Source organism: Scyliorhinus torazame, chromosome 10 (genome assembly GCF_047496885.1).
Source record: "Scyliorhinus torazame isolate Kashiwa2021f chromosome 10, sScyTor2.1, whole genome shotgun sequence".
Taxonomy (NCBI): Eukaryota; Metazoa; Chordata; class Chondrichthyes; order Carcharhiniformes; family Scyliorhinidae; genus Scyliorhinus; species Scyliorhinus torazame.
Genome location: NC_092716.1, coordinates 225,328,360 through 225,354,595, shown reverse-complemented (window position 1 = coordinate 225,354,595; position 26,236 = coordinate 225,328,360). Strand labels below are relative to the sequence as shown.

The window sequence follows — 26,236 nt, the reverse complement described above, 5'->3', positions numbered from 1 at the left end:
GTGAGGGTTGTAACACTCCTCCACCCCCACCCACGCCCTGAACGGCGACCTGCGGAATGTTGCAAAGGTCCTTTTCTCCGTTTCGCCTGGAGCTGGTGTTCGGGTATTGTCTTCATGGGGCCCGGAGGTGTTTTTTTTGCACGGGGGATCGACGTTTCCAAGTGGATCGCCGGAGCGGTGCCAGCGTAGCTGCTCCCGCATCAGAAATCTGGTCTTTGTCCATCGCCGGAGGCTGAGTTTCCATCTCTGAATCGGAGTCGGAGAGGTCTGCATCTACCATCTCTGTTTCCTGGACCTGTAGGGCTGGTGCCAGTGGCAACGGCGGGGGAGATGGGATCGGTGGGGCCGGAGCAACCGGGAGCAGGTCTGCCAGCTCTGGGACACGGCTGCAAAGATGGTCCATGTGTCTGTTAGACTCCTGGCCCTGTACCCATATCGCATAGAAGACCGACCCTGTCTCAGTAAGCACAACACCCAGGATCCACAGGGCTCTGTCACCAAAGTTTCGGACATACACTGTGCCTCCCGGAGAAAACCAGAGCAAGGGCGTATGCCTGTTCGCGTCCACTTGGGATCATTCCTGTCTGCTGCGACTTTCCTGCTAATGTCCGGGAGCACTAAACTCAAGCGTGTGCAAAGGTGGTGCCCCCATGAGTAATTCCGATGCCGCAACCCCCGTTGGAGCGTGCGGCGTGGTCCGATAGCAAAAAAAAGAGACCTGGCCAAATGCTTCCATATCCCCTGTTTGTTGAAATGGTGAAATTCAAGTCAAATTAAAAGTCTAATGATGACCATTGAACCATTGTTGATTGTTGTAAAAACCCTCACGGTCCTTTTTAAGGCAGGAAATCTTCCATTCTTCCCTGGTCTGGTCTACATGTGACTCCAAATCCACAGCAAAGTCGTTTACTCTTAAATGCTCTCCCAGCCACGTGGACAATGAAAACTACCCTCATCTACACACCCGATCACCACCTCCCAAAATTCAATCAAATTCATTAGGCATGACCTCCCTCTGACAAAGCCACGCTAACTATCCCTGATCAAATCTTGTCTCTCCAAGTGGAGATTAATTTTTTCCTTCAGAATTTTCTCCAATAGTTTCCCTATCACTGACGTGAGACTCATTGCTCTGTAATACCCTGGTTTACCTCTATCATACTTCCTGAAAAGTGGAGCCACATTAGCTGTCCTCCAATCTCTGGCACCTCCACTATGGCCAGAGAGGAATTAAAAATTTGGGTCAGAGGCCCTGTAATTTCCTCCTTTGCCTTCCACAGTTGCCTACGATACAACTCATCCGGATTTGCCCACTTTTAAGCCCGCCAAAATCTCCAGTACCTCCTCACTCCCTGGGCGTGATTCTCCAACTGTTGCAGTTGCGCCGACGCCAATGAGGACCTGCGCAGTGGCACCGGTGCCAACGCAATGCGCCGGCTCCGACGCAACATGGCGTATGACTACAGGGGCTGGCGGGTCTTGGCTCTTTTCGTACGGCCGCTTGGCTCATCCGGGCCGGAGAATTGACGGGCTGGCCGCGTAGAATGGCCCGCGACCGTCGCCGCGCCAACCACGCTGGCGCCAATGGCGCCGATTCTCCACTCGTCAACGGGGCGGCGTGGCGAGACTCCCGCCCCCTATGTCAAACTGTTCAAGAACCTCACGTACCTCTATGAATTCTGTACCTACTTCCTCCTCTTGAGTGAAGACAGATGTGAAGTATTCATTTAACACCCTACCACTCCACACAGAGTTCCCCCTTGGTCCCTAATGTGTTCTATTCTTTCCCTGGGTATCCTCTTCTCCTTAGTATAGAACACCTTGTCATTCTCTCTAATCCTACTCTTTTTCATGCTCACTAATTGCTTTCCTAAGTTCGCTCTGAACTTTCTGTACTTTGCTCCCTTTGTACCTGCTAAAAGCCTTTCTTTTCTTTCGGTCGCATCGTGTTAGCATAATTGCTTCACAGCTCCAGGGTCCCGGATTCGATACCCGGCTTGGGTCACTGTCTGTGCGGAGTCTGCACATTCTCCCCGTGTGTGCGTGGGTTTCCTCCGGGTGCTCCGGTTTCCTCCCACAGTCCAAAGATGTGAAGGTTAGGTGGATTGGCCATGATAAATTGCCCTTAGTGTCCAAAATTGCCCTTAGTGTTGGGTGGGGTAGCTGGGTTGTGGGGATTGGGTAGAGGTGTGGGCTTAGGTGGGGTGCTCTTTCCGGGAGCCGGTGCGGACTCGATGGGCCGAGTGGCCTCCTTCTGCACTGTAAAAAAATAAATTAAAAAATTTGATGATTCTTATCCAGTCCTGAATATTCCTGGACATCCAGGGTTCTCTGGGTTTGTTGCTCCTACATTTCACCTTAAAGGGAACATGTTGGGCCTGTACTCTCCCCATTTCCTTTTTGAACACCCCCTTCCCCCCACAGGATTTTCCCACAAGAAGCTCTACTTTGGCCTTATTTTAATAAATTCTGCCTTCCCCCAATCCAAAACCATTTTTTGCAGACCATCTTTTCCCTTTTAGAATCGTAGAATCCCTACAGTGCAGAAGGAGGCCATTTGGTCCATCGAGTCTGCACTGGCCATTGAAGAGAGCAGCCTGCTTAAGCAAAATTAAATTGTGCAGTGTTGTGATTGCTATTACTAAAATGCTCCCCCACTGCCACCTTGAACACCTGTTCGGTTTAGTTTGCCAGAATTAGATCCAGCACTGCGCTGTCCCTTGGACCGTCTACATATTGACATAAAAAGTCCTCCTGAATACATTTGCAGAAATCCGCTCCCTCTAAACCTTTTACACTATGACTATCCCAATTATTGGTGGGAAAGTTGAAGTCCTCTAATATAATTACCTAATTATTTTTACGCACCTCAGTGAATTGTCTACATATCTGCTCCTCTATTGCCTGCTGACTGTTTGGGGGACTAAAATACCTCCCAGCAATTAAAAAATAATTAATTTAGAGTATCCAATTCTTTTCTTCCAATAAAGGGGTAGTTTAGCGCGGTCAATTGACCTACCCTGCACATTTTTGGGTTGTGGGGCGAGACCCACGCAGACACGGAAAAGTGTGCAAACTCCACATGGACAGTGACCCGGGGCCGGGATCAAACCTGGGTCCTTGGAGCCATGAGGCAACAGTGCTAAGCACGGTGCCACCATGCCCCCCACTTCCAGCAATGTGACTACCTCCTAAACACTACCCACAGTGCCTCATTTGAAGACCCTTCCAAGACATCGTTCCTCCATGCTGCAGTAATTGCCTCCTTAATGAATTAATAATGCAACACTGTTGTGATTCATGGAGATTGAGGTAAGGCCAAAAGAAACAGTGGAGAGTTTCTGCAGTGAAAACTTGGCTTTGGGGGCAGCACGGTGGCGCAGTGGGTTAGCCCTGCAGCCTCACGGCGCCTAGGTCCCAGGTTCGATTCCGGCTCTGGGTCACTGTCCGTGTGGAGTTTGCACATTCTCCCTGTGTTTGCGTGGGTTTCACCCCCACAACCCAAAAGATGTGCAGGGTAGGTGGATTGGCCACGCTAAATTGCCCCTTAATTGGAAAAAATTAATTGGGTACTTTAAATTAAAAAAAAAAAAGAAAACTTGGCTTTGGTTTATGAAAGGAAACTTTAAATTAAAACAAAGTACTGGAAGTACACAACAGATCGGTCAGCATCTGGAAGAGAACGAGCAATGTTTCAGCTGAGAGTCTTTATTCAATTTGTAATAGATTCTATCTACAGACCTCAGTCGAGAGTGGTTATCGACTGTTAAGGGTGAGGGCTTTAGATGATTTCTTTCAAGTAATGTGTAGAGGCACAGGGAGAAGGCGGGGGACTGGTACCAAGCCACAATGCTTCTTTGGTGAGTCGGTGCATTCCGGATGGGCCACCGGTCCCCTTCTGCACTGTAACAAGTCTGTCATTCTGTGAAGGTTTGAGTTCGTTTTTGCAGTGTGTTGGAACCTAGAACAGGAAATGGAGTTTGTGAGCTTGGCAAACACAATATATCACAACTCCCAGAGGTGCTCAGATAGAACTTATGTCATTTAGATATTGTGTTTAATTAAATCTGATGTTTTAACGGGTCTGTTTCAACGAACTGAACTAACTTTATTTACAGAAAACCTGAAAGTCACATGCAGATTGGCACAAACACAAGAGAGCAGATGTTAACAGTCACAAATTAATCTTAACGCACAAACACTGCTGTGATAGACAACAGACGCCATCAAACAGTCAGAAATCAGCTTCAGGAAAACATCAGCGAAATTAAATATCCAGAAACACGAGGATACCGGTATTGAGAGATGTTTAATATATGTTAGGGTGCATTAAAAGACCTGGAATGTAATATGTTGGAATGATTCCTCTGAGAACTGCAGCACCATGTATGTCACAAAATGCCAATTCAGTTCTGTTGGCAGCAGGTTATAGGGGAAAGAATTAAGAAATGTGCTGTTAGTTGTACTTGTAATATGTTACTTTGGAATAAGGTTACTGCCTTTTTGTTTTTGCAGACAGCATTAAAATCTGTTATTTTGTTAGTCCTGGCTCAGTGGTAGTAATGTCACCTCTCTGCCAGAAGGTTGAGGTTGAAGTCGCAGTCCAAAGACTTGAGTACAAAGTCTTGGCTGACACTTAAGTGCAGTAGATTTATATCGATATACGTAGAATATATAGCATAGAAACAAACCATTTGACCCAGTCAGTTCATGCTGGAATTCATGCTCTACTTGATACTCCTCCCAAACCTCCTCATTTATATTTAACAGGAAAACCCCTCTGTTGCCTCCTCCCTCATATGTTAATCCACCTCCCTCTTAAGTGCATCGATTCTATTTACCTCATCTGTTTCCTGTAGTAACCAGTTTTACATTCTCATCACTCCCCACAGAAAGAGGCATATTCTGATATTTGATTTAGAACTGTAGAATCTCTACAATGTAGGAGGAGGTTATTTGGCCCATCAAGTCTGCAACGACCCTCCAAAGGAGCACCCTAGCTAGGCCCACTCTCCCGTCCTATCCCCGTAACATCATCTAACCTGCACATCTTGGACACTAAGGGGCAATTTAGCATGGCCAGTCCATCTAACCTGCACATCTTTGGACTGTGAGATGAAACCGGAGCACCCAGAGGAAACCCACACAGACACGGGAAGAACATGCAAACTCCACACGGACAGTCACCCGAGGCCGGAATCGAACCCAAGTCCCTGGCACTGTTTGGTGATTATCTTACATTGATGACCCTAGGTTTTGCTCAACCCCACAAGTGGAATCTCTCTCGCTTTGCTCTATCAAAACCTTTCGTATTTTTTACGGACCTCCAATGAAGCCACACTTCATTGGTTTTCAGGAGAAAACCGATCTTGCTTGTTCATAATTTCCTCATTGGTACAACGTCACAGTTCTGATATCATCTTTGTAAATCTGTTTTGCACCTTGTCTAGTGCCTTATTATCCTTTTATAATATAGGACCACAACTGTTCACATTGCCATCTTTACTTTTCAATTCTATCCCTCAAGTAATGAACCCCGGTGCTTCTTTTTCTTATTTATGACCTTATTATGGAGTTAGTGCTGCACCAGCAGAGGCGCAATGCCTTGGATAACATTAACCCAAGGCCCGACATGCCTCGTCAGGCGGACATTAAAGATACCATACCACGATTATAAAGAAGAGCAGTTCTTCCTCATGTCCTGGTCAATAATTATCTCTCAACCACCTCGCTAAAATAGATTTTTCTGGTTATTATCACGTCGGTGTTTGTGGGAACTTTGTGCACGAATTAGCTGCCAGTTTATCTATATTGCAACAGTGACTACACTTCAGAAATATGTAACGGGTTGCACAACCTCTCGAGGCGTTATTTTGAGGCACTATGAGAACGCAAGTCTATTTGTTCCGATGTGGAATAAAAAAAGGATATTTTTCACACGCAAAATGGAATCTTCGAGTTGGTCGCATGTTGTCCTCATGATGTTTTGTTCCGATTGCTCACCCCATTTACATTTACAGTTTCAGATCTGTGTCATTGACTTTTTAACCTGAACACCAGTGAAAATTGGCAAGTCAACCTTTGAAACTGCCCAGATATGTGACACTGCTCAGAATATGGCCCTTTCCAGAGGAAAATTGTTGATAGCTTGTTTAATCGCACTTCCTCATTTAAATGGGTTAATGATTGCTTGAGATAAAATACAGCAAATAAAGTGTGTGAAACAGACTGTCGTCAATGGAAACGAAATGCTCTGACTTTGTAAAGGTAAAAGATAAAGTTGCCATAGTCCCAGATGACCATAGGCTGCTTTCCCCTTTGAGGGGGGAGAGCTGACTGGTGGTGATTTAACCTGAGGATCACCACACCTCAGGCGAGCGATAAGGCTGAGACGGCAGGGTCTTCTCTGAATGACTGTGTAAGCTGGTTGTCAGTCTGCATCTGGCCACCAGAGGGGGTTTTGAGCAGCAATCAATGATGGGGACAAAGCTTAAATTTCCCGGAACTAAAATAAATCAGTCAGGCCATCAAGTCTATGCCTACCAACAAACAACTCATGATTTCCATTAAAGTGGGCTCCAATCAAGTCCTTTAAAGTCCTGAGGGAGGCACGTAATCACCGTGAAGATATGTAGGAACATGAAATTCTGTGGAGAACACCCTAACATCTCTTGGTCATTGAATGACTATCAGGTTTCATATTCCACCCTATACGGTTCTGACTATTTGCACTGCAGAGATGATAGTTTGATGATGACAGTCACCTAGGACTATTGTACTGTTTGTGCTTATCCTTCAATCAGGTATTCGTACAGCTTCTTCTTTACATAGAATATATTGCACAGAAGCACAGGCCATTCTGCTCAACCTTGTATTTACACGCCACACAAGTACAAGTGTCTACCCTTTCACCCACCTCAACCCAACCTTCAGCAGATTGCTTGATTCTTCGTTCTCTGCTGCAATCACCTAGTTTTCTTGTGGTAGCGATTTCCACTCTGAGTAAAGAAACTTCCATTTGAGATTTATTATCTTGTATTCATGACTCCCAATTTTGGATTCTCCTCCAAGTGGAAACATTCTCTCAACACCCAGCCTGGCCAACCACTCCTCATTTCAAAGACCTCTATCGGGTCTTCTCTTCGCTGAAGTTTGTTTTAAAAAAACCAATCTGTTCAATCTTTCCTGTTACCTATAATTTCTTAGTTCTGGTACCACCTTTGTAAATCTTCTTTCACCTTCCTCCAGTGCTTCTGTGTCCTTTTCATAACTCCATAAGTTTGGCCTCCTGATTAAGTTAAATAAATCCCAGTGCTGTGTTCGCATTTCTCATTGATTTTCTGACTTCCAATGCTGCTTTTAATGATTTTTTTGACCTCAGTTCCTTGATCTATTTCCGCTTCTACCCCATCCAGTGGTGCAAAGTGATGTTTCTAGTTTTCCCGGCAAAGCCCCTACCTCACCTTACTTATAAACGTTAAAGTTCTTTTGAAACTTGACTGTCCAATCGGCAAGTTTTTCCACATCTTCTCTCATTATGTTGCAGCATTTAGTTTAGTTGTAACGCTTTTGTGAGCACCAAACCAGTTTGTAGCTCGGTTCCCATTTGGAAAACCATGGGAATAGAATGGAAAATTAGAGAAAACATCTGTTGTAATGTCAAGTTTTGTAGTGCATTTAAAAAAAATAATAAAAGTTGTGGGGGCGGCACAAGGGGGAAGACTGGCAATGGTACTTCCGTGTTAGTCGGGCAGGGAGGAATGCCAGCGATGATTGTTAGGGGCGTGGTGGAGGGGGATGCTGGTGATGATTGTTCGGGAAGGGGGGAAATACCACCGATGATTGTTGAGGGGGGGGGGGGGTTGATGGCGGGAATGCCGCCGATGATTGTTTGGGGGAACGGTGAAGGGGGGGGGGGGGAATGCCAGAAATGATTGTCGGGGGGAAGGGGGAGAGGAATGCTGCGGGGTGGGAGGAGAGTTCCTGATAAATCCGTGCTGGGAGTTGGGGACTGTTAGGTTGCAATGCTAATCGGGAAACCCTTTAAAGATGACGCAAGTATCTCTGTGAGCTGGTTGCTGGTTCTATCAGGCCCCGGCCCACCAGAGTGACAGTGTGAAACCTGTGTTGCTAACTTTGCCTTAGTTCAATTGCTCTGTTTTATTACCTTTGCTCTTGAGTCGCCAGGTATCTTTATGATACCGCCACGTGGTTCAAGTCTGAGTAATGATCAATAATCCAATACAGTAAGATTTAAATCAGAGCACATTTATTATACACAGTAATCGCTACTGATGCACAAATTCTACGTTTAAGCTACTTCCACAACTAACAGGCCTATACTTAACTTGGAACTGGCCCACCAGGTCAGGGAAACAAATGGCCTTTTGTTCAGGTTCTGAGTCTGCGGGATTCGAAGTTGGTACAGATTGATAGCTAGGAGCGCCTATCTCGTAGCGAGCATTGAAGTAAGACCTACAGTTTCGACCAGCTGCTGAAGAGTGAAGAGCTGGAGAAGCGGTGGAGAAGAGAGCGATTTGAACTTGAGGCTCAATTCTTATAGTTCCCAGGGGCTTCCCGCCTTTCGGGACGGACTCTGTACCTGGTCCCAAGTGATTGGACTTTGTCCCAATCGCTTGGTTCGATTTTCTCCAATGCTGGAGTGGTTCCCTGATCGATGGGCGGTCTTGAGGTGCTCGTTCACCTCCTTTTGTGTAGGCTCCTGCTGGCGCCAAAGAGTCTGGTTTTGCTTTGTGTGTCTAAATGTTGCTTATTGTTCCCGGGGATTGCTCATTAGTATGCAGATGGCTGTTGTTTTGTTATGCTGATGGTTGCTGGTATCGATCTTGTCTGGCCTTTCCAGAGGTAAATACACAGCCAACCTGCAGCTGCTCATTTTTGTCTTGTTGGCTGACTTTCCCATCAGCCTTTGCCGTTCGCCATTTTGAATCGGGCGTTGGCCATTTTAAGTGGCTACATTCCCTCCTTGTGATCCTAACACGGAGCGTGAAGGATCACATAACTATGTTGCTTTCCATTCCCTGACCTGGGGGGGGGGCACTTCCTTCATGGCCTCTGCACTGACCATAGCTATGCAAAAAATTTTTAACTGACAATTCTAAAGGTGCTATGTCAAACAGGGACATGCATTACAAAACAATAAACTGGGAACCTCTAATTATTCTTAATACACTACACTCATTTAAACATTTCATTATCCTAACTTCCTCAACCATACAACAAAATCATAGCAGTTTATACACAGTTTCCCTGGCTTGGCAGTCAAGCTCAGGATCATACAATTTGCTCATGAACAGTTCTTTACATTTCTTTATTTACAATAAAACGCAAACGAATGCTCTTTATTATAGATCGCGGGGGTCGGGGGTCTGGTCGTATCTGAAAATAGGGGATCTGATCCTATATACCGGGGTTCGAGCGCGGTAGGCTCTCCTTCTCCATTTTCTTAGACGCATAGTCTGCACAATGCAGCAGAGTATCGCTAATACCAGTAAGGTTTCTATTACATAGGACAGAGAGTACCAGGTTATAAACCTGGCACACCAAGATGGTGCGGTGTCGCTGGTGACTGGGCTCTGGGTACTGCGGGGAAGTGAAACATTAACGGCTGGGGGGCTTGAAGTCATGGGGTTCGCGTTCACTCGCAACCAAATGTCCATTATCAAGATGATGACCCATGTGAAGGAAGTCCTCATGGCTCTTCTCTTTCCTTTTCTTTCTTCTCTTCTCCGGTCCTGGAGTTCTGTGGAAGCAAGCATAGTGTCTGTAACTATCTTTGTTTAACATCTCGTACGATAATCTGTCTGTCCTTTAGTGCCAATTACTCCCTTTATAATTGGTCACTATGTGTGACTCCCTCTTTTTTTTTTTTTTTTTCAAAAACTGAGTTTTAAGACAAGACACACTTCCAAATAATGATCCAGTGTGAGCCGTCTCGCAGACTGTGCAATTTACCATCCAAATGTTTCAGGATGTAAATAGCATGTGGTTGGCAACCTAAGGGTTACCTGAAATAAAACACAACTTTTTGAACTAAAATTTCCAAAATGAGGTGCGTGTGGGCCGCGACGGGTAAGAGTTGAATGGAGTCCCTGGGTAGGACGGCAACCAATGCCGTGTCTCTCCTACCCGAGCGTAGTTGACCAGAGGGGGGTTCCCAGGCAGGGCGGGTCCCAAGCCGTTTCTCCACTGCCTGAGCAACCGACAAGAACGGGCAAGAAATGTAGTCATCGTGGGGGGGCTGCCGTAGTGGTTCTTTCCCTTGAACCAGAAGGGCAGTTACGAACGGGTGTCTGGTACCTGAACAAGTCTCTGCAGACAAGCTAGTTCCGCGGAACTAGTCTGGCAATAGTGAGTCTCTGTAGGCACGTCCTCAGAGGTTTCGGCCGAATAGGCGTGGGGCAGTGAAATTTTTTTTTTTCCTGTCAACATTTAACAAACTTACAAACAACATAAAACATGCGGCAGGTTCCATCAGAAAGGACACCACTTCTCGCAAGCAGTTCCTTTTTAAAACATCATCTGGACACCTCAGTTCTCGGTTGAGAACAGGGTCGCAAAGGGGTTCTCGGTTTGGGAGTCAGACCCAAGGTCGTCATCTTCTCCCGGGTGCCAAACTCTTGTTATCACCCCAGCACATTCCTGTCCCCAAAATACTCGGGTCCGTACTCCATTGCAGATAAAGTAAGCCCTTCCGTATATAAAATAAAGTACCCCAACGGTAAGACTGCCTGGTTCCATATAAACCAGCTGAAGGCATATGGAACACAGTCTAACCACGCACACCACGTCATGCTCGACGCAGCGCACCACACCCCGCCCTGGCCACACATGACGGTGTGGTGTTAAAAGACACCCTTTATCAGGGCTGCATGGTGTGAGGTGGGGTCGCTCTCGTCGTTGCAGACGAGTCGGAACGAGTTATCTCGGTGCCAATAGTTGGTGTCTAGTTGTGTGGGGACAAAATCGGGGTCGTTATGGCAGTTCGATGGTCGGTGGTGGGGTTTGTTTAGGAAAGTGATCATGAAGGGATCACTCGGATCGTAGTCGGAGTCGCTGGGTGTGGGTCCTGTTGCATGGGGATAGTAGGGAGGTGTGCTGTGGCTATCGTCCGAGTCACAGTCGCTGTCTCTGCTGCTGCAGTCTGTGGGCGTTCCGGGGCGGAGTATATATTTCGGGAGTGGAGTCGAGGTCGAGTCCGTGGCTGGGCTGGACATGTTGGGGGATGGTAGGGTTCCGTTGGCTGTGGGCGGGGTGTGGTGCGCTGCGTCGAGCATGATGTGGTGTGCGTGGTTAGACTGTGTTCCATATGCCTTCAGCTGATTTATATGGAACCAGGCAGTCTTACCGTTGGGGTACTTTATTTTATATACGGAAGGGCTTACTTTATCTGCAATGGAGTACGGACCCGAGTATTTTGGGGACAGGAATGTGCTGGGGTGATATACAGAGAGCATAACTTGCTGTCCTATACTGTACTCAGTCGCATGCACTGTCTTGTCGAAACAAGCCTTGCTCTGTTTCTTTCTGGTGCCCAATTTCACTGCGGCTGCTAGCTGAGCCGTTTTAACATTTTCCACTAATTGTTCTACTGCTTTCTCGTGTGTGAGGGCCGTCACTTCGGGGCTGGTCAAGTCTAAACCTAACAAATACTCTGTGCCTTTCATGGGGCGTCCGGTCATGAGAGTGTGTGGGGTGTAACCTGTGGAAGTAGAAATTGTGTTAAGTAAAAACATCAGCGCAAAAGGGAGGACTGAGTCCCAAGTGGTGTTGTTTTGCTGGACCATTTTTCTGAGGGTGGATTTTAGGGTCCGATTCATGCGCTCCACGATACCACTCGACTGTGGGTGGTATGCTATGTGGAATTTTTGGGTGATGCCAAATATCGTGAAGACGTTCTGCACAACGCGTCCCGTAAAATGTGAACCTTGGTCGGATTCAATGCTGCGGGGAGTCCCCATCTTGTAAAGATGTGGTGGGTCAAAATCTTGGCTGTGGTTTTTGCAGTGTTTATGCGGGCTGGGAATGCTTCCACCCATTTTGTAAATGTGTCAATTACCACAAGTACATATTTATAGCCATTCCTGCAAGGGGGCAATGGTCCTATGAAATCAATCTGGAGGTTAGTCCAGGGGCCATTAACGGGTCGGGTGTGGCTGAGTTGAGCCTTTTTGGCATATCTGTCCGGATTATTCTGGGCACAGATAAGACAATTCTCGATGTAGTGATTTACATCACCCTTTAAATTCGGCCACCAACAAAGCTGCTTGAGGTGGGCTGTAGTGAGATCGATTCCCTGATGTCCATGACCGTCATGGAACAAACAAATCAGTTGATTCCTGTCCTGTTCAGGAACCACATAAAGGGTGTCTTTTAACACCACACCGTCATGTGTGGCCAGTGCATTTCTAAACCTCTCATAGGGTGCTGGATATTTTCCTTTTACAATCTCCCTGAGATTGCTGTCCTGCTTCTGGGCCTCTACTAGATCCTCGATCTTTGTCTGTGAGACCTGAACTGCATTCACTGGTGCGCTTTCGGGGGGGTGTCCAAAAATATCCATGCCTGGAACCTGCTTTAGCCAGTGCGTCGGCTTTTACATTTCCAGCGGGGGAGGAACGATGGTGACTGCGCAAACTTTGATTATCCCAAACGTCCTGTTCTGGGCTCTCTCTAAAATGTGACAAAGCATTGGGGCTGAGGGGAGGGGTTTTCCGTCTGCGGAAACAAATCCTCTTGCTTTCCACAGGGGCAGAAATTCCGTGAGGCTGTTGCAGACATAGAGGCTGTCCGAGTATATGTCTGCTGGGCTGGGGAAGGAATCTGGGTGTTCCACTATATACGCAATGGCCTCCAGCTCTGCTGCCTGCGGGCCTAAGTGGCCTGGAAGTTTTAACGATATTTCCTCAAGGGCGCGCCCCTGCGCGTCCTCAACATATATACCGCAACCTGTTATGCGCTTCCCATCCAAGACTGTGGAAGATCCATCCACATAGATCTTTATGGGCTCACACGTGTCTGTGTGCTGGGGGCTTTGGTTTGAACTACCTATCTGTCTGGGGGGGGGGGGGTTTCGCAATAAAGGGGCCTGTGTTGTGGTGTGGAGAGATAATTTCGCATTCATGCGGGGTCCGGGGTACTGTAAGTTGTCGGCTAAAAAGGTGTACGTCTTTGTCCTTTTAACAGTGATGTCCCGTCCCTGCAAGAGAAGGGTCCATCTTGCTGCTCTAATCTGGCTTAATCCTTGAGTCGTCCGTCCAGTAAAAGTTGAGTGGGGGTGTGTTCGGTGAGAATTGTGATGGGGTTCAGTCCGGTAATATACGAAAAATACTGGACTGCCCAGAATACTGCGAGCAGGTGCCTCTCACAGGCTGAAAATCCCTGCTCCACAGCATCTAAAATTCTGGAGGCGTAAGCTACGGGCCTTAACTGGTCGTGCCATTCCTGGAGGAGCACGGCCGAAAGGGTGCGGTCTGTGGTCACTACCTCTATGGCGTAAGGGGAAAGCGGGTCTGGAACTTGTCGTGTGGGGGCTGCTGTGAGTGCCTGTTTTAAAGAGTCCACAGCATCCGTATGCTGCGGAAGCCATTCCCAGGGGGCTTCTTTCTTTAGGAGGTCTGAGAGGGGTGCTGCCTTGCTGGCGAAACCGTCAATGTGGCAAATTTGTACTGGCACGCCTTTGCCAATGGAATGGACCAGAATCCATTACTGACGTCCAAAACCGTAAAGAATCGGGAATTGAGTCCCTGCTTGAGCATGGTCTCGGGACTTGTTGCTACTGTGGGGGTGATTTTGTTGAGTTCCCGATAATCGATGGTCAGTCGCCATGATCCATCGGGCTTTCTCACTGGCCAAATCGGGGCATTATTAGTGGAGGCTACTGATCTAAGTACGCCCTGCTCTAATAAGCTTTCTATTACCTTGGAGATTTCTCCCTCTGCCTCTTGGGGAAATCCGTACTGTTTTTGGGGTCTGGGGTCAGGTCCTGGTATTTGTACGGAGCCAGTCATCCGTCCACAGTCATGCTTGTGGGTCGTGAATGCTGCCCTGTTCTTTTGCAGGACTGCCCTAACCTGCCTGTCCGTACTAAGCGTGGTCAGGCTGAACCAAAATTCGCCTACTGCGCTAATTTTGTTCGCGTACTCTCCTATGGATGCAGGTGCGGGTCCATTTGGCCATGTTGTCTGGGGACAAATGGGCACGGTCTAAGTCTCCAAAGACTGCTGCAAAGTGGATCCACAGGCGTCCAGCAAACGCTGTGGGGTGCTCGGATTTCTTTTGCCTACATTTGTTGAGGCCATCTACGGGATCACCCCAGTTATACCCGATCGCGTCCAGGATCGCGGTATGCATTTCTGCAAGGGTGCCTCCTCCTACATTCTGTGGGTCGGGAAGGGCTGCTGCTACCGAAGGGTCTAAACTTAAAACGGTGAGCTTTACATGCTCTCGCTCATCCAGGCCGTACATGGTCGCCTGATGCTTAACTGTGGCAAAAAAATGGTGGGGGTCTGAGATGGGGAGGAACGGTGTGATCTTATCGCACGCATACATAATTGGGTCACTGTTAAGGAGGTGGAATATAGAAATTCCGCATCGTCTGGTGTGGCTGTGCGGTGGGTGGTTACAGGGTTCATTGGAGCTTGAACTATCTGCTGTGTGGGGGGTTGGGGCGCTTTTCTCTTTTGTGGCTTTCCCTGCGCACATGTTCCCTGAACATATCTCTGCGCTGTTTCGTTCAATTCTCCCCAATCAGGGCCGTCTTCCTGATCTAATTTTTCTCCAAAGGTTTCCTGGAAGCCTTTCTGAACTGAAAGCAGCGATTGCAGCTCTGCAATCTGCTTCCGGCACTTTGCGTGATCTAAGGTGCTTTGTCTTTGCTCTGTGGTGGCAGCATGGAGTGCTCTTAATGCTGCCTTTAGGTCACTACACTGTTTCTGTAATGCCTCTACCTGCTTTTCCGTTTCTTCACGTACCAGGACTGCACGTTGCGTGTCCTGATAGGCCTTTTCGTATTGAGACTGGAAGCTGCTTAAATGCGCCAGACTAGACTGGTATGCCCTTTTGGCATCCTCCACCTCTACGTCTTTTGCTGCCAACTTCCTTCTCAATTCCAAATTCTCCTTTTTCACCTCGCTTACATCGACCTTACTCATTCGATGTATGCCCTCAACTTCTTTCCGGAGCGTTCTAACGACCTCCTCTGTGCCTCGCAATTGTGCCAAGCAGGACACGATTGCCATCGGCTTGCGAGCTTTCCCTAAGCTCTTTTTGTGGATCTCGCTCAGGTTCTCCCACCAAGTATGTCCTATACTCCCGGGGCCTGGTTCCTCGTTATCACAGAATTCATTCCTTTCCCTTTGAGATATTTCCTGATCTCTTCCTCCCAGATGGGACATTGTCCCACTCTACTGCTGCTGGTCGCTGCGACCGCAAATTCCTCTGGGTTCATTAGGCGCTGCATTGCCATCTTTCCTGTCCGAATGCTGCTCTTCAGATTTTGGGACAGAGGTTTTAATCCGAATGCTGCTCTTCAAATTTGGGACAGGGGTATTAAGGCGGTGCTGTAAATACGGGTACGGCTTTTGCTACTTTCCGATATACAAACTTCCGACACTTTTGTCGCAACAAAAAATCTATCAGTTTTACCTTATTGCCCTGTTAGTTACGCATGCATACACACACTCCCGAATTATGAGTATTGATCAGAAATGCTTGAACACTTGTAGTTTTCTGTTTCCAACTGGATCTCTAATTCAAATTCTGGGTTCTCCCGGAGTGGTTTTCCAATTCTAGATCGGGTCCCGTCAGGATGTCGCCAAATAATGTTGCTAACTTTGCCTTAGTTCAATTGCTCTGTTTTATTACCTTTGCTCTTGAGTCGCTAGGTATCTTTATGATACCGCCATGTGATTCAAGTCTGAGTAATGATCAATAATCCAATACACCGAATAGTAAGATTTAAATCAAAGCACATTTATTATACACAGTAATCACTACTCATGCACAAATTCTACGTTTAAGCTACTTCTACAACTAACAGGCCTATACTTAACTTGGAACTGGCCCACCAGGTCAGGGAAACAACTGGCTTTTCGTTCGGGTTCTGAGCCTGCGGGATTCGAAGTTGGTACAGATTGATAGCTAGGAGCGCCTATCTCGTAGTGAGCATTGAAGTAAGACCTACAGTTTCGACCAGCTGCTGAAGAGTGAAGAGCTGGAGAAGCGGTGGAGAAGAGAGCGATTTGAACTTGGGGCTCAATTCTTATAGCTCTGAGGCTTCCTGCCTTTCGGAGCGGACCCTGTACCTGGTCCCAAGTGATTGGACTTTGTCCCAATCGCTTAGTTCGATTTTCTCCAATGCTGGAGCGGTTCTCTGATCGATGGGCGGTCTTGAGGTGCTCGTTCACCTCCTTTTGTGTAGGCTCCTGCTGGCGCCAAAGAGTCTGGTTTTGCTTTGTGTGTCTAAATGTTGCTTATTGTTCCCGGGGATTGCTCATTAGTATGCAGATGGCTGTTGTTTTGTTATGCTGATGGTTGCTGGTATCGATCTTGTCTGGCCTTTCCAGAGGTAAATACACAGCCAACCTGCAGCTGCTCATTTTTGTCCTGTTGTCTGACTTTCCCATCAGCCTTTGCCGTTCTCCATTTTGAATCGGGAGTTGGCCATTTTAAGTGGCTACACCTGCCCACTCATTTTTTTTCTTTTAAGAGGCTCAAAATCTGGAGAGAAAATTGGGATTGGATTCTCCGCACCCCAACGCCAAAATTGCGGGCGGTGCAGGGGCGGAGAATCCATTTTCTCGCAAGGAATCGGAACCGGCGACGGTTCACCGATTCTGCGGGCCCCAAAAAGTGGCGTACTCGGGGAGTATGCCGCACCACTTGGAAGCTAACTGGAGCCATTGCCAGAGGCCCGCTCAACCATTCACTGCTCCCGACCGGCCAAAGTCCTGACGGCGTGGAACCAATGTGCTCCAGCCGGTCGAGATACTCGCGTGGCGGCTGCAGACTCAGTCAACGGCCGCCCTGTTCAGGGGTGGGCCAATCGGAGGGCAGGGGTGGGCCTTATAGGTGGCCGGTAAATGCTTGTGTGGATGTTGAGGATCGGGCACGCGGCCAATTGGGGGGGGGGGTTCTTTTTTGAGTCCGGCATGGAGCACTGCAGCGGCCACTGTCGACCACCGCCGTGCGCATGCGCGGCCTCCGAACCGGAAATGCGGGGGCCCGTATCTGCAGCAAAAGCGTGAAACTCCACTGTTTTAACTCCGGCGTGGGGGCATAGTCCCAATAATGGAGAATCCAGCCCATGGTCTCTGCAACTGGAGAGTTACACAGTTTGGCCCTGACACATTGCCAAATTCTGGTAAGACTCCATCCATTCATCTCTAGGTTCCAACAAATCAAGGCACACCAAACTGGTGAGCTATTGACATGCTGTTCTGCGTACAAACGGAGCAGCAGTATCTATTTTAACAGTTGTCATATTTTAGTAGTGTTATTATTGAACCAAGATCCCAAGAACAAAAATCCCATCTATTATCTTCAAATAAGAGGGGTGTTTTTGCCCCTTGTTACTGTGAGACTGGAATTGTCCCTCCTCTATACCATGAGCAATCAAATTGCTTTGAAGTAACTATGCATACACATGCAAGCCAGGGCATGTACCGTTAATAGGTCAGTGTGTACATTTTCTTGAGTAAGTATTCATTTTAATTGACCTGGATGTATGAGTAGAATTTCAATTGCAATAATTTTCACTGCATTGTAGATGGTGGGTTTAAATAAGTCAGAACTTACACATTTCTAGTAAAGGGCTGACAGTGGAAGTGCAAGGTTAGCAAGGTTGAACAAAATAAGATGGGGGTAAGAATGTCTGGAGGATATCCCATTATACTTCACAGCCAATGAACAACGTTTGAAGTGTGGTCACACTTGTTACATCGACAAATGTGGCAGCCAAATTGTGCACGACAGCAAAGAGATCAATCACCAGTTTATATGTTTGGTGGTGTTGGTTGAGGGAGAACTCCCCTGCCCATCGTCAAAGAGTGCTGCAGGATTATTCATGTCTAACTGTAACTGGGCCAAGCTTTAACATTTCATCTCAAAGAAAGCAGCTCCAACAGTGCCAAAGACCCTCAGCACTACTTTGAAGTGTCATCTTAGATGACCGGGCAGCACGGTAGCACAAGTGGATAGCACAGTGGCTTCACAGTGGCAGGGTCCCAGGTTCAATTCCCCGCTGGGTCACTGTCTGTGAGGAGTCTGCACGTTCTCCCCGTGTGCGTGTGGGTTTCCTCCGGGTGCTCTGGTTTCCTCCCACAGTCCAAAGACTTGCAGATTAGGTGGATTGGCCATGATAAATTGCTATTAGTGTCCAAAAAGGTTAGGAGGGGTTATTGGGTTACGGGGATAGGGTGGAAGTGAGGGCTTAATGTGGGTTGGTGCAGACTTGATGGGCCGAATGGCCTCCTTCTGCACTGTATGTTCTATGTTCGCTGGTTAGATCCATAATCTTCTGACTGAGAGGCAGACATGTCAGATGGCAACTGGCACTGACGTAACGTGAGTTGATGTCAAGTTATAGGTTTTATACCTTGGAAGATTGTGTGAGAAAATAAAAAAATGGCAAGGTTTTAAGGTCTCGGTAAAGAATGAATTAGAAATGATGATGGCATGATGTACCTTTATTTCAATACTGTGATGTCTGAGTTTTAGAAATTCTGTTAACTTGGTGCCAAAACATGTAAGAATCATTGGAAGTTGTGCAAGCAAACTGTAATTTTAATGGATGTGCAACTAAGATAAAAGCTCTACCACATTTAAAACCATTCTCTTAAGAATTGCAATTCATACGTGAACACAGCTAAGGGAATACATGAACATTTACACTGTTCTGGCAATAAATTAAGCTAAGTTGTCAGGTGCTTAAACTGCATGGACCAGCCATTTCAATACTGTGGCTACAAGAGCTGATCAGAGGCTGGGAATTCTGTGGCAAGGTACTCTCCTCCTGTCTCCCTAAATCCTGGCCACCATCTACAAGGCTCAAATCTAGAATGTGATGAAATACTCCCTACTTTCCTGGATGAGTGAAGCTCCAATAACACAAGAGGTTTAACACCACCAACCAGGGTAGAGCAGCCTGCTTAATGTATAGTGGCAGCAATGTGTACCATCTACAAAATGCACTACAGCAACTCACCAAGGCTTGACCATTGCTGAAAATAGAGACATTTTTGTTGAAGCTTTTAGTCTTGCACTCATGAGGACAACCACAAGAATACAAATTCAGGGGGAGCAATACATTTATACTGTATGAGAAAAGAGCATTGATTGGGTGACAAATGCACTCTTAATTGATACAGGTGTTGCTATGGAGAATGCACCAGTTGACAGTGACTGACAGTTAATTGCCAAGAATTGTTTTGGATTTAAACCTGGCAGCTTGTCTCTGATTGGTCAAGTCATTGCCCTGAGGAGTGAATAGCTGTACATATTTGTTTAGCTGAAACAGGCGCAATGTCTATACATGTTTGTTTCATTTGCAAAGAACGGGCCCTGTGTATTAATATATGTAGCTTCCAGTATATACAAATGCATCTTGTAAAAGGACAAGAAAAAGCAGTCCTAAGATAATTACTGAGAAATATGCAGTTAATGAAAAAAATGAGCTCCAGCTATGCTGTGCTTTATCATAGAATTACTATCGTGCAGAAGGAGGCCATTCAGCCCATCGAGTCTGCTCCGACCCTCGCCCCATCCTATCCACGTAACCCCATCTAGGGGCAATTTAGCAAGGCAAATCCACTTAACCTGTAAATCTTTGGCTGTGGGAGGAAACTAGAGCACCCGGAGGAACCCACGCAAACACGGGGAGAATTTGCAAACTCCACACCGACACTGACCCAAGGCTGGAATTGGACCCGGGTCCCTGGCACTGTAAGCAACAGTGTTAACCACTGTGCCATCCTGCCGCCCCATTCTTCCAGTGAGCATTAATTATTGAGGTTAATTAGTGAGATTAATATTCATTACAGTCTCCAATTTATTCTTTCCCTGGGTCTCAAACTCGTGTTCACTTCCATCATCGTTCTCATCTGGCTGCAATCTAACACTTTTTTAAATGCAAGAATAACTAAGGGGAAGTTTTTTCGATTTGAAGCAGAATCAGAAATGTGTACACCAGTACATGGGAGGCATGGTTGCACAGTGGTTAGCACAGCTGCCCCGCAGAGCCAGGGACCCTGGTTCGATTCCAGCCTTGGGTGACAGTCTGTCTAGAGTTGCGTGTTGTGCCCATGGCTGGGTGGGTTTCCACCGGGTGCTCTGGTTTTTTCCCCCACAGTCCAAAGTTGTACAGGTTAGGTGGATTAGCCATGATCAATGCACACGGGGATAGGGCAGGGGAGTGGGCCTCGATAGGGTGCTGCTTCAGAGAGTCGGTGCAGTATCGATGGGCTGAATGGCCTCCTTCTGCACTGTAGGGATTCTATGGATTCTAATTTTTTACAGAGGAAGTCCACTTTTTTGCTTCATTTTCTCTCGGTCTTTATAACCGTAGCAGTATGCTGCATTGTGAGCCCTGGCCTTCTCCCAGTTCCTTTAAAAAATGGCGGGAGGGGATCCATGTAAAATTAATAGCGTCCAAAGAATAGCACATCTGCTGTTCATCTGCTGCTAACAGCAACAGTAATTTTTTAGCTATGTATTTGAAGACTATCAGCTGATTCCTGGAATAAAATATCAAGATCATCTTGTGGAAGGGATAAGGCTGATAAATTCAGAGCACCTCAGCTGCTAGTAATCTTCATATTAATTATTCAGGGAAATGCATTACCAGTCACTGTGCAATAATGTGCAGTCCAGATCAAACCCCCTCTTCAACTGCCAGAGCTTGTGGTAAGACAGTGCTTCCTGTTGGGATTACATGAGGTAAAATAGAAATGAATAGACTAAGCCACTCTTAGGCCTGTCTTTCCCATTCTAGTAATTACTTTGAAAAGTTCACTCCTGTTCGTGGTTTCCAGCAAATCCCTAAACCAGTAAAACCGTGGTCAAGAGGTGAGAATTTCAGGAATCCATTCAGATTATTGAAATATCTACTTGTTGATTCATTCCCATAGTTTCATCTATTTTGATGTTTTACTCTGTTTCAACAGTTATTTCATTGCACAATATATTCTTCCAACGGTTTAAGAGTGATTATTCTCTATTCCTGCAGCTCAATGGACCAATTTCTACAACTGCCTTTGCATTCATTTAAACGTATGAGAAACTTTGATGTCAATTGTCTTAAAGCAGCTTTGTCTATATTTTCATTTTGGTTTTAAAGTTAGTGCCCCCATGTGTTTAAAAAGTGGTGAAAACTAAACAAATGAATAGGGATGCCTGATGTTGATTTTTAGCTGTTTCCAAATACTAGAATTTTAGAATGAGTCCATTCGGAGGACAGAAGAGGGCCATTGTATCCATGCTGGCTCTCTGCAAGAACAAATCAGCCAGACCCATTCCCCTGGCTTCCACCCCGTAGCCTAGCATTTCTTTTTGTCTCTTCAGGTAATTATCCAATTGTCTTTTGAAGACCTTGATTGAATCTGCCTTACCACATTCTCTGACTCTGCACTCTTATCTCCTAAATCACCCAACTGCATGGAAGAAAAACCTTTTCCTCATGTCGCATTGCTTCTTTTGCCGATCACCTTAAATTGGTCTCCTCTGCTCTTTGATCTTTCTGCCAATGTCAAGGGTTACTCCCTACCTGCTCTTTATCCAGACCCCTGGTGATTTTGAATACCATCGAACACTACTACGTCAAACCTCCATTTTAATCTTCTCTTCCCCAAGGAGAACAGACCCAGCTGAATCAGTCTATGCAGGCAGCTGAATTTCCTTGTTCCTGGAACCATTCTCGTGAGGATTTCCTGCATCCTCACTAATGCCTTCACGTCCATCCTAAAGTGCGGTGCTTACAACATTGCCTCACTCTTACATTAATTGCAGCTAGGTCTATAAAGTGACCAGAAGGTCCACTTGGCATTTTCTAACGCTGATTTGACACCGACCTTGCCGTATATTCCAAGTGGCGTCAAATGAGGTGAGACTATATCCGAAAGCAGGAGGCTGTCGACATTATTTATGGGCCGGAATTCTCTGGCCGTAGGGATTCTCTTTTCCCGCTGGAAGCGGATCCCCGCCTGTGGGTTTCCCGGCAGTGTGGGATGGCTTCAATGGGAAATCCCGAGAAATTTGCGGCTGGGGTTGGGGAGTGGGGGGGGGGAGAGAGAGAGAGAGAATCTCGCCCGTGGACACCATTTGCATTTGGTGCCGATTGATCAAGCTCTGTGACTATGCTGCAGTGGTATATTCTGTTAGAGCAGATGCTTGGCTCGGCCTGTTTACAGTGTTCAAGTGGTCACTAAACCATTTCAGATGTGCTAACTTGGGATTATTGTAGGTGTGTTCGGATTGGTTGGAATTCTGGTGTTAATAATAGTGAATTATTTTCCCAAGTGCTTACCCAGTGGAAACAGACAAGCTACGTCAGTATATTATTTTGAGACATCCATAATTGCAACTGAAAGCTGGGTATGGCTGAAATCCATACAAGGACACAGAGCATTGCCACAAAAATCAAAATAAAATGGGGAATTCAACACTCCTTCTAAAAGCAGAAAATAAAGCCAGTTATATTTCAGTTATATGTTTTATGTGACACTATAAATGCTGAATCTGTGTAGATGGACAGCCTGGCAGAGCCTAACTGTACCATTAACGAGAGGAACAGGAAAGGAATTACTTGATCTAGAGTTTTAATAGGACCAGCACAGCCCTGGCTCCAGTGGTATGTCTGGCAGTGTCTAATTTTCCCAAAGGGTAAATGGGTGGCAACAGGGACTCACAAATAACATGACTGTTTATAGTACCTCTCCCCTTCAATTTGAGCTTCACAGCTGCAACTCTGAACTCTGTGCCATCGAAACACCTCAAACATTTGAGTTTATCACGAGTTTATTTGTGAAAACCGAGTTTGAGAGTGAGCGCCGCCCTAGTGCGCATTCTGGAATATGAGGGGGTCAGAAGTGAACGAGTGTGGCACTGGCTTCAGTCATCAAAGAGTCATTGACTGTAGGTGGTGTTTTAAGAATTGGGCAATATCGATATGTAAGCAAGAAACAAATCTGACCCAGATAATATCGATAGCAGATAAATTATTAAAAGCATTCTAAAGGCTGAAGAAGGAGCTATGTAGCAGTAGTTTTATAATAATAATAAGAATCGTCTATTGTCACAAGTAGGCTTCAATGAAGTTACTGTGAAAAGCCCCTAGTCGCCACATTCCGGCACCTGTTCGGGGAGGCCAGTACGGGAATTGAACCCGCGCTGCGTGCCTTGTTCTGCATTACAAGCCAGCTGTTTAGCCCACTGTGCTAAGAAACGGATTTAAAAGAAGACCCTGCTTAATAAATATCCGGAAACTAATTAACCTTGTGAGTAGAACACACGCAGTGACACTTATTTGGATTTCGAGAAGGCTTTAGACAAAGAAAACTTCAAATAAAACTCAAATCTTTTGTCATATATTTGTGTTCAACACTACTGGTAATGGTAGAAGTATCTGATACTTTGAAGATGGTCAGTAATAGAAGAATATGTTTGACAGTAACACAGATTGCACGTTCAAAGAGTTCCTGCTCTTGTTTCTTCTGCTCTTAGCAATGAGATGAATGAAAAAATTGGGTCATCTTCCTTTGATTAGAAACATTGAAGATGTTCCTATAGTGACAGTATCCATTTGAATGGGCTGCTTTATTGTACAAATGAATAAGGAAGAATTGGTTTTACATCTTGGAATTTGTGATTAATACATTTTTTTTTGGTCGGTTTAGATTGATTTTTTTTTTTTTTTTTCAAACAACTGGAGTACCAAAATATAAAGAAGTGTGCTTGACTTGAAATGCCTGTGTTTCTGGGTTCATGTGATGTCTGTTAGCTGGATACACCCCCAGTCAGCAGGGCCCAGTGTCTGCAAGAGGTGGAGGAAAGTCGGCCACTGTTGCAAGCCTGACAAGTGTGCAGCAGGCATAATGGTTGCTGCTGGCTGGAAAGCATTTTGGCTACTGCCCAATTACAACAGCATAAAGGCCCCATGTCCAATTTTCTTCTTTCTTCACTGGGGGGTGTGTGTGTGTGGGGGGGGGGGGGTACTTGCATTCTGCATGACTCTCCAACAAGACTCGTTCAGCTCTTCTAATCTAAAGTGGTGGGGTTCTTTTTTTTGATGGGGGTGGGGTGTTAAGTTTGGGGGCTACTCCAATCAGACACCTGCCTGACTAGTCGATCTCCAAGTCATCCCCAGAAGATTCCTGCCTGGCACAAAGGAAAAAGGCTCCCATCCCATTTTCTTCCTGGAAACTGAGCATTCACCAGGCGCACACCAGAAAATGAATTGGCCTCAAGGATTTTAAAACCAGCCACAGTTAGAATCCATGTCACAAACTAATTCAATACAAAAGTCATGAGGACAATTTGGTCTGCCTTACAGCAGAAAGACTAAAGAGAGGAGCCACATTCATTCATAGAATTATAGTACATACTGTAAAGATTGCTCTCTTATGTATGTAACTGACAGATACTTCTGAGCGTTTAGAGGCTTATAGTCATTCTGATCAAAGAAGACCCAGCAATTGTTATCTGAAATATTTAAGACGTGAAAGCGACTTAATAAGCTGAGCTGGGGTGAGTCAGTTAAAATGTCATACAAACCAGAAGGTTCAGCTTTGATTCTTCATCAATGCTGAGTCTCAGCTAATGCAACCTTTGGCCTAAGAATCCGTAGAATCCCTACAGGGCAGGAGACCGTTCGGCTCACCTGCATCGACCCTCCGAAACAGCACCCTACCTAAGCCCACTCCCCCGCCACATCCCCGTAACGCCCCCACACATTGGTCATGGCCAATCCACCTGACCTACACATCTTTGGCCTGTGGGAGGAAACCGGAGCACCCGGAGGAAACCCAAGCAGACGTGGACAGGGTGAATGTGCAAAGTCCACACAGACCGTCATCCAAGGCCACAATCGAACCCGGGTCCCTGGCGCTCTGTGGCAGCGGTGCTAACCACTGTGCCGCTATGCCGCCCATGTACTGTTGTAAACATATCTGATCCTTGAAACTTGTATGCTCGTTGTATGAGAACATTATTGGCCACAATGCTCTCCATGGTCGACTATCATTCACCTTGCGGAGTGTATGCAGGAAACATTGGAGCTTGTTTTAACCTGTAAAGCTATCAGAGCAGACATCATGCTTGGATTGAAAAGGTCAGCACTCCAGAAGCCTGTACGGTATGCATAATTTAGCCCAAAGCTGTTCGTAATTGAAGAAGAAATATCAAAACAATGCTGGTAGTGTGTCCTGAGGCACAGGATCACCAAGGGACCCAGGTCACAGGCGAGTGAGTGATAGTGGGAGGTCAATTGGGACTTTAGGTCGTGGGAACATGGGGTTGGCTCCCAGTGGGTTCCATCTTCCATATGTTGGATCCTTTGATCATGCACTGAGTGCCTTTGAATGACCCCCCTCTCCCTCCTCCCTGGAAACCACAGGATTTATTTGTCTGCTGCACAGCGAATATCAGCGGTGGTGGAGTAAGGCTCTCAATCGATCTCTAGGCCAGGGCTGAGGAGGGCGGGCGGGAAACCAACCACAAAGAACAGAGGCCACCAGGCCAGATAGCCAGCAGCGGCCAGAGGCCAGCCAGGCAGGGCTGAGAGTGAAAGCATTGGGCTGGGTTGGGCAGCGACCTGGCGAGAGGGAGCAGAGGCCAGCAGTAGCCAGCCAGGAGCAGTCGCGGCTGCCGAGGGTTGTGGCTCAAGGCCCAGGCACCTGAGAGAGAGCCGAGAGCTGAGCAGAGCAGAGCAGCGAGGAAGGCCAAGCAAGTGTCGGCATCGTGTCCCCGGGAATTGGGGAGCAGCGGGCAGCAGGAGCAGGGTGACTTGACCAGAGCCAGAGGCCAGTCAGATAGCAGGGCTGAGAGTGAGGGGGCTGGGCAACAACCAGACTGGGCAGCGAGGGCAAGATACTGGGTTTCTATGCCTTGCATCGTGTGAGCTGAGGGTGAATGGGGTCAGGGGGGCATTGGTGTCATTAAGGCTCAACATCATTGTGGGCAGGGCATGACATGGGGACCCTGCAAAGAGGGAGAGCCCGGGACT

The 26,236-nt window shown here is 46.7% G+C and overlaps 1 protein-coding gene and 1 long non-coding RNA gene across 5 annotated transcripts in view; one reads left to right on the top strand and one right to left on the bottom strand.

The window, feature by feature from the left end:
- The window catches only part of dennd2b (DENN domain containing 2B), a 570,638-nt gene that overhangs the window by 21,618 nt on the left and 522,784 nt on the right, over window positions 1–26,236 (top strand). The gene's annotated exons all lie outside the window — the stretch shown is intronic.
- Window positions 3,693–26,236, bottom strand: part of LOC140384925 (uncharacterized) — a 74,902-nt gene continuing 52,358 nt past the window's right edge. The window contains exon 4 of the long non-coding RNA XR_011933220.1: window positions 3,693–3,961. This is a non-coding gene — a long non-coding RNA (uncharacterized lncRNA). The remainder of the gene's footprint in view (window positions 3,962–26,236) is intronic.